Source organism: Manis pentadactyla, chromosome 13, assembly GCF_030020395.1.
Source record: "Manis pentadactyla isolate mManPen7 chromosome 13, mManPen7.hap1, whole genome shotgun sequence".
Taxonomy (NCBI): domain Eukaryota; kingdom Metazoa; phylum Chordata; class Mammalia; order Pholidota; family Manidae; genus Manis; species Manis pentadactyla.
In genome coordinates, this window is record NC_080031.1 from 66,903,124 (window position 1) to 66,908,658 (window position 5,535).

Here is a 5,535-nt window from a genome sequence, read left to right on the forward strand (position 1 = left end):
CACCAATCACACCAATGACTTAACCATGAAAATCCTAAATAAAATATCAGCAAATAGAGTATCAGCTGTACATTAAAAGAATACGGTACTCACAACCAAGTAGGTTTTTCCAACTAAATCTATAAACATAGTTACTATCGTAATAGGTCTGAAGCAAAAAATCGTGTGGTCACCTCAAGTGCTGGAAAGGTAATCAATACTGACTCCTGCCAAATTCTTTTAGTGAAGTCAAAATAAATGGGTAGTAGATATTTATCATTTCAGGTTTTGGCTGCTCAGCATCAGGATCCTATTCTGGAGCTTGGAGTTGTGTGAGCCCTGATGGAACAGAGGGAAAGCCAGGCACGGGCTGCTCCTGACCCTGGACGCCACAGGGCGGACTCCAGCCCAAACCTCACACCCAGAGAACCACACCTGGAACTCAGAGTCAGAGTGGGAATGCGCAGAAGCAGGGGCGAGTCAGAACTCAGTCTGGTGGCGGCAGCGTCTGCAGTGCTCAGGCTCTGCAAGAGTGGCAGAAGCATGTCAACCCGACTCCTCTTGGGGCGTACTTGGGCTGTAACCTGGCTTCCCAGTTTTATATTTTTTTAGAAGAGATAAAATTTGATTTATTCTTAAAAGATCAGTATGATTGTGCTTGGAAAGTTCGGAAAACAGCATTCTAGGCAGAGGGAGCAGAATGCATTAGGTCTGTTCTGATGATCCAAGGAGTAAAACTAGCAACAATGGGTAAATGCTACAGGAAGCCAAAGAAAATTGGTAAGACCAGTTTAGACAGAGATTGATGGGCCACTTGGTAGGAATGCTGTAGTGAAGACTCAACTCCTGGATGGGTACTTGGACCAGATAAATTTATAATATTTGCACACTTGAGATTTATTACTCCGTGCTTCCCAGTCAAGGAACAAGGACAACTCCCAAACTTCAAGGGAATCCCCAATTTCATGATTCCTAGGTTTTCTTCTTCTAATGGGCTGCATTTGGATTTTCAGCCTTCCCAGAGATTCTCTGGGCAATCCAATAGCTTTCCACAATTTTCTTCCCTTCGGTTACCTAGATTCTGTTTCTGATATTTGAAACCAAGAATTTTGACTAATGCAAAATGAGGATCTTCTTGACCTAGTTTTAAATGTGTATATCTTAAACCAAAAGCCAGTGTCATATTTAATGGTGAAATACCAGAAACATTTCCATTAATGCCAGCAATAGAGGTGCGATGTAATGAATTATAAGAAGTACATATTTGGTCATTTATATGACCAAATACATATATCTCAGGTATATTTGGTCTTCATCCACAGTGCCAGAAAGCACTGCAGTCTTAAATGTGAAATGGGTGTTTTGTCATGTTAATGAGAGACTTTTGGACCCGCCCAAGGGCAGGGCTGGAGGTTGAATCAGCCAATGGCAAAAATTTAGTCAGTCATGACTGTGCAAGGAAGCCCTCACAAAAACCTCTGAGGAGAACAAATCACTCTCCTGAATCCTGCTTCTCTGCCTGGAGAGCCAGGGTGCCTCCACGTGCCACCGAGCCAGGACCCAAGCTCCACGAGGATAGAAGCTCCTTTATTCGGAAGTACCCTCTGTCTCTCTTCATCTGGTTGCTAACTTGTATCCTTAAAGGAATCCTTTATTAAATTGGTAAAGGTGAGTGTTTTCCTCAGTTCTGTGAGCTGCTCTAGAAAATTAATCGAACCCAAGGGGCAGGTCGTGGGGACCTCCAGCCTGAAACCAGCAGGTCAGAAGCACAGGGAACTGCCTGGGGTTGCGACCAGCGTCTGGAGTGGGGAGTGGAGGGCAATCTTGTAGGAGGGAGCCCTTAACCTGGGGAATTCGATGATGTCTCGGGGCAGGTAGCACGAGAATCTAGTTCTTGGACATCCTGCTGGTCGAGTACTGCTTTGAGTTTGTGGGAAGACCCCCCAACTCAGCCCCGACACGTACACACCTTGGAATCGGGTCCGGAAACCCGAATGAAGTTACTTTTACTGTTGTGTATAATACTATTGTAGTAGTAGTAGTAGAAGAAAACGCCACCATGCAAGGGGTGATCTCTATGATAGGGGTTCCGGGTTTCTTCAGGGAGAGGGTGGCAGGAAACAACTTTTTTATTTCACCGGAACCTTGAGAACGCAAGTGTGGGCAAGGTGAGCCGAGCAGCTCGTGGAATGCTTGACCGAAGCCAAGGAGCCCGCAGGGGAGCTGCTGAAAAGTCTTAGCACGTGTTCATGCCCTTGTCTCAGCAGGTTACTGCTGGGGATTCAGCCTGAGAAAAAAAAACAATCAGGGCTGAAAAGGAAAGTTTGTGTGTAAAGGGAAGAAAATTTGCACGTTGCCCCAACAACAAGCAGTCTCTCATTTAAGTAGGAAACTGCTTTTTCTTCTCCATCCCGCGTCCCCTTCCCACCCTTCCTCCTCCTCCTCCTTTCCCTCTCCCTCTCTCTTTCTTTATCATACCTTAATTTGCCTTTCAGTCAAAAGAGAGAAAGTCCTGTAGGCTGAATAAAAGTAACGGAAGGGCTTCTGAATAACAAATGGGAATTTTTAGGTTCAATTTTGAAGCATGGAAGCCTTTGAAGTAAGAAACAAAAAAGATGTGGGGGGAAATCCCAGGATGGGGAGATGGATCCCAGTAGCCTGGGACCTGTGGGCAAGAGATGAAAACTATGAAGTTCCTTGCAGCTGAGAACTGCCGAGCCAGCAACATCTGGACGGCCCTAATCTGTTTCTTTTTCTGCAAGTAATTAGGCTCTGGTTTCCTGAGAATTCCAGTTAAAATCTGTAAAATAAAGTAGAAACCTAAACACACCACCTCCCATCCAGGAGTTCTCACAACTACTGGGGGAGCACTGGGTGCCCTGCAGTTACGTGAGACAACCAGAATTGCACGTCATGCTTCTGGAGTAGAGAGAGCACCTGTCATCAGTGCTTTTCTATTAATGTAGACCAGGATCATACGGGCTTTTTTTCTCTGGTGGAAACCTCACAATGGGTGTATACTAATATGCTGGCTGCATTCCCTAAATCATTTTCACATGAGGTATTGCTAAACCCTGCTTGGGCTTTGCTCCTCAAGGTAGCTGCTATGCTCTTGTGAGAACCCTTAGGGGTTTGTTCTAGCAACCGAAGGAAGAGTCCATCCAATATTATTAAATCTGTGTTTCCACATTCAAGACAATCTAATGTTTTCAGCCACAGGTTTTATCTTTTCATGAAAGAATGCTTAAGTGTCTTTTAAACTGCCAGAGGGTGTCTGATTTCCTAATGTTTTAGCAGTCATGCCTTTCTATGTGAATGTGGAAACCACCTTGGGATTATAGGCATTTAGGTTTAATTTAGACATTTTACTATTTCAGTTCTGAAAACAGCAGGTTCTTAGGAAAGTGTAGTACAGTATTTATATGATGCTTGAAGACTCATTTTTGAAAGACTGTCAGGGAAATAGCTACTTTTATTGTCACAAAGCCTAACTCTTAAAATACAAAATTCTAATTCACTAAAGGTTTGAAAAAAGATTAAAATTAATGTAAGTGTTAGCAATGCTTAGGAAACCTTACAGGATTTTGCAAAACATTTGACTGTTCCCCTTCTGTCTAAGTGTAGCTTAGATAACTACTTACAACCTCAGAAACCAAAGTTGCACAAGTGAAGTGTCAGCGTTGGGAGTCCAGTGTTTGGCAGCACTGGCGCCTGCTTATCAGACAGCTTAGGAAGTGGACCTTGTCGTGCTCTTACACGTATGGGAGGGTCTAGGTTTAGTAAAAATGTATTTGGGTCATTTAAAAATCTTACAAATAATTCAGCTGAAACTAGTTTGTTAGTTCAAAACAAATTACTTCATACTTAATCATTCTTTGGAATTGTATGGATTTTAAATCACATCTGGCCTCTCGTTGATCAGTCTTATCCAACAGGCAGTGCTATAAAGGGAAGAGTACAGAGTATTTTTGGCAAACTTTGGTATTTAAATTCTTGAAATAGTTAACTTCATAAAGTAAACAAAGGCAACAGGTTTCATTTGAAAACTTGTGGGAAAAATGCTGAGTTAACAAAACGGTTGACATTAATGTAGCCACCCTGCAAAAAGACGACAGATTTCCTCCCGACTCCCCGCAGCACAGTTGGACAAGGTTACAGCCAGGACCGGCTTTTCCTCTCCACCTTACCCAGACGCCCGGGGCCCGGTGGAATTTCTGGAGGGGGAGGTTGCCGCTAGGTGGTGTCTGTGAAACGTGAGCTGCCAAGTAAAAGTCCCCCTCCATCCCTCTCTGCCCTTAGGTTCTGCTCCACCTGATGGCCCACCTGCAGCTGTGAAGACAACGAAGGTGTGTTTCCCACCACCCCACTTCTGTCTGGTCCGCTCCTGCTCAGGTGAGGGCCAGCTGACCACATGGAGCTGAGGGGTTAGGAGGTGGCAAAGCCTCTGTTGGGAAAGGGGCTCGTCATTCCCGACAGACAAGCAGGGTGGGGGTGGTATGCTGACTGCTCTGGGCTTTGGCAAGGGGAGGCCCAGTGACCAGACATGGATAATCACCAGGGCGACACCGCAGAGCATTTAGCTGTCTCACCTGGAGGCTGGTCGGGCTCTGGGGGCTGACTGGCTGCAGACCCCGGGCCTCCTTATTTAGGCCGAAGTCTGATTCCTGTATCCGCCCACTGCTTCCCTTGAGGGCTCTCCCCTCCTCTCCTTCCTCCAGTGGAATCTTAATTCGATCGGAAGGTCGGAAGGGGTTGGTGTAGAAAGGAGGGCGGGGGTCTGTAAACGTGTGTCTGAATTTTTCAGTCTTCCCCGAGACACAGCTTTAGGATGTGAAAAGGCTAATAATGGAACCCTTTCCCTAAAGCAAAAAAGGACTCCTATCTACTCCCTGGGAGAGGCCCTCCAGGTACAAGTGAGGAATTAGTGCAGGGTGGGTGGCAATGGGTGGAGATTACACATTATTTATCCTTTGAAGTTTTCTATAACCAAATGACTTTAAAGAGAATGGCAGTGGGAACCTGTAATCAATAACAAACTAAAAATATTTATATGGGTAGCTCCTCAGGGTTCCACACATAGAAGATGAGAGAAAACCAACTGAAACAAAGATAACAATTAAAATATGGGCAATTCCTGAGAAAATTAAAGTTGTGTAAGTGTTATTACTTTTTAAAAAATTTTTATTAAGGTAGTGTTATTAATTTTTATCACTACCAATTTTTAATTCTTGGTAATTGATCTTTTCAAGGATCATCAATGGGCTGATGTCACCAAACGTGGTAATCACTTCTATCCTGGTGTTCTTGGTGGCATTGAACACAGTGGACCATGCATTCTTACTTTATTTTTACCAAGAATCATATACACATGATGTTAAGAGTCAAATAACCCACTAAGTTTTCTTATTTCTTAAGTCCTAGCTGTTCGCATCCCACTGACCTGTCACCTCACCCACATGCCCCTTCCATTTCCCATTTCCCAGAACAATGCTTATAACTGTTTTTGCTCATTCTCTTCATACTTAACCATCATCCACGTCTCTAACATGCTCATCA

The 5,535-nt window shown here is 44.2% G+C and overlaps 1 long non-coding RNA gene across 1 annotated transcript; it reads left to right on the forward strand.

The window, feature by feature from the left end:
• The first annotated feature begins 1,455 nt into the window (after positions 1 to 1,455).
• LOC130680366 (uncharacterized) lies at positions 1,456 to 5,125 on the forward strand. Its single transcript, XR_008993354.1, has 3 exons — positions 1,456 to 1,647; positions 4,279 to 4,371; positions 5,046 to 5,125. It is a non-coding gene; the product is annotated as an uncharacterized LOC130680366 (long non-coding RNA).
• The last annotated feature ends 410 nt before the right edge of the window (positions 5,126 to 5,535 follow it).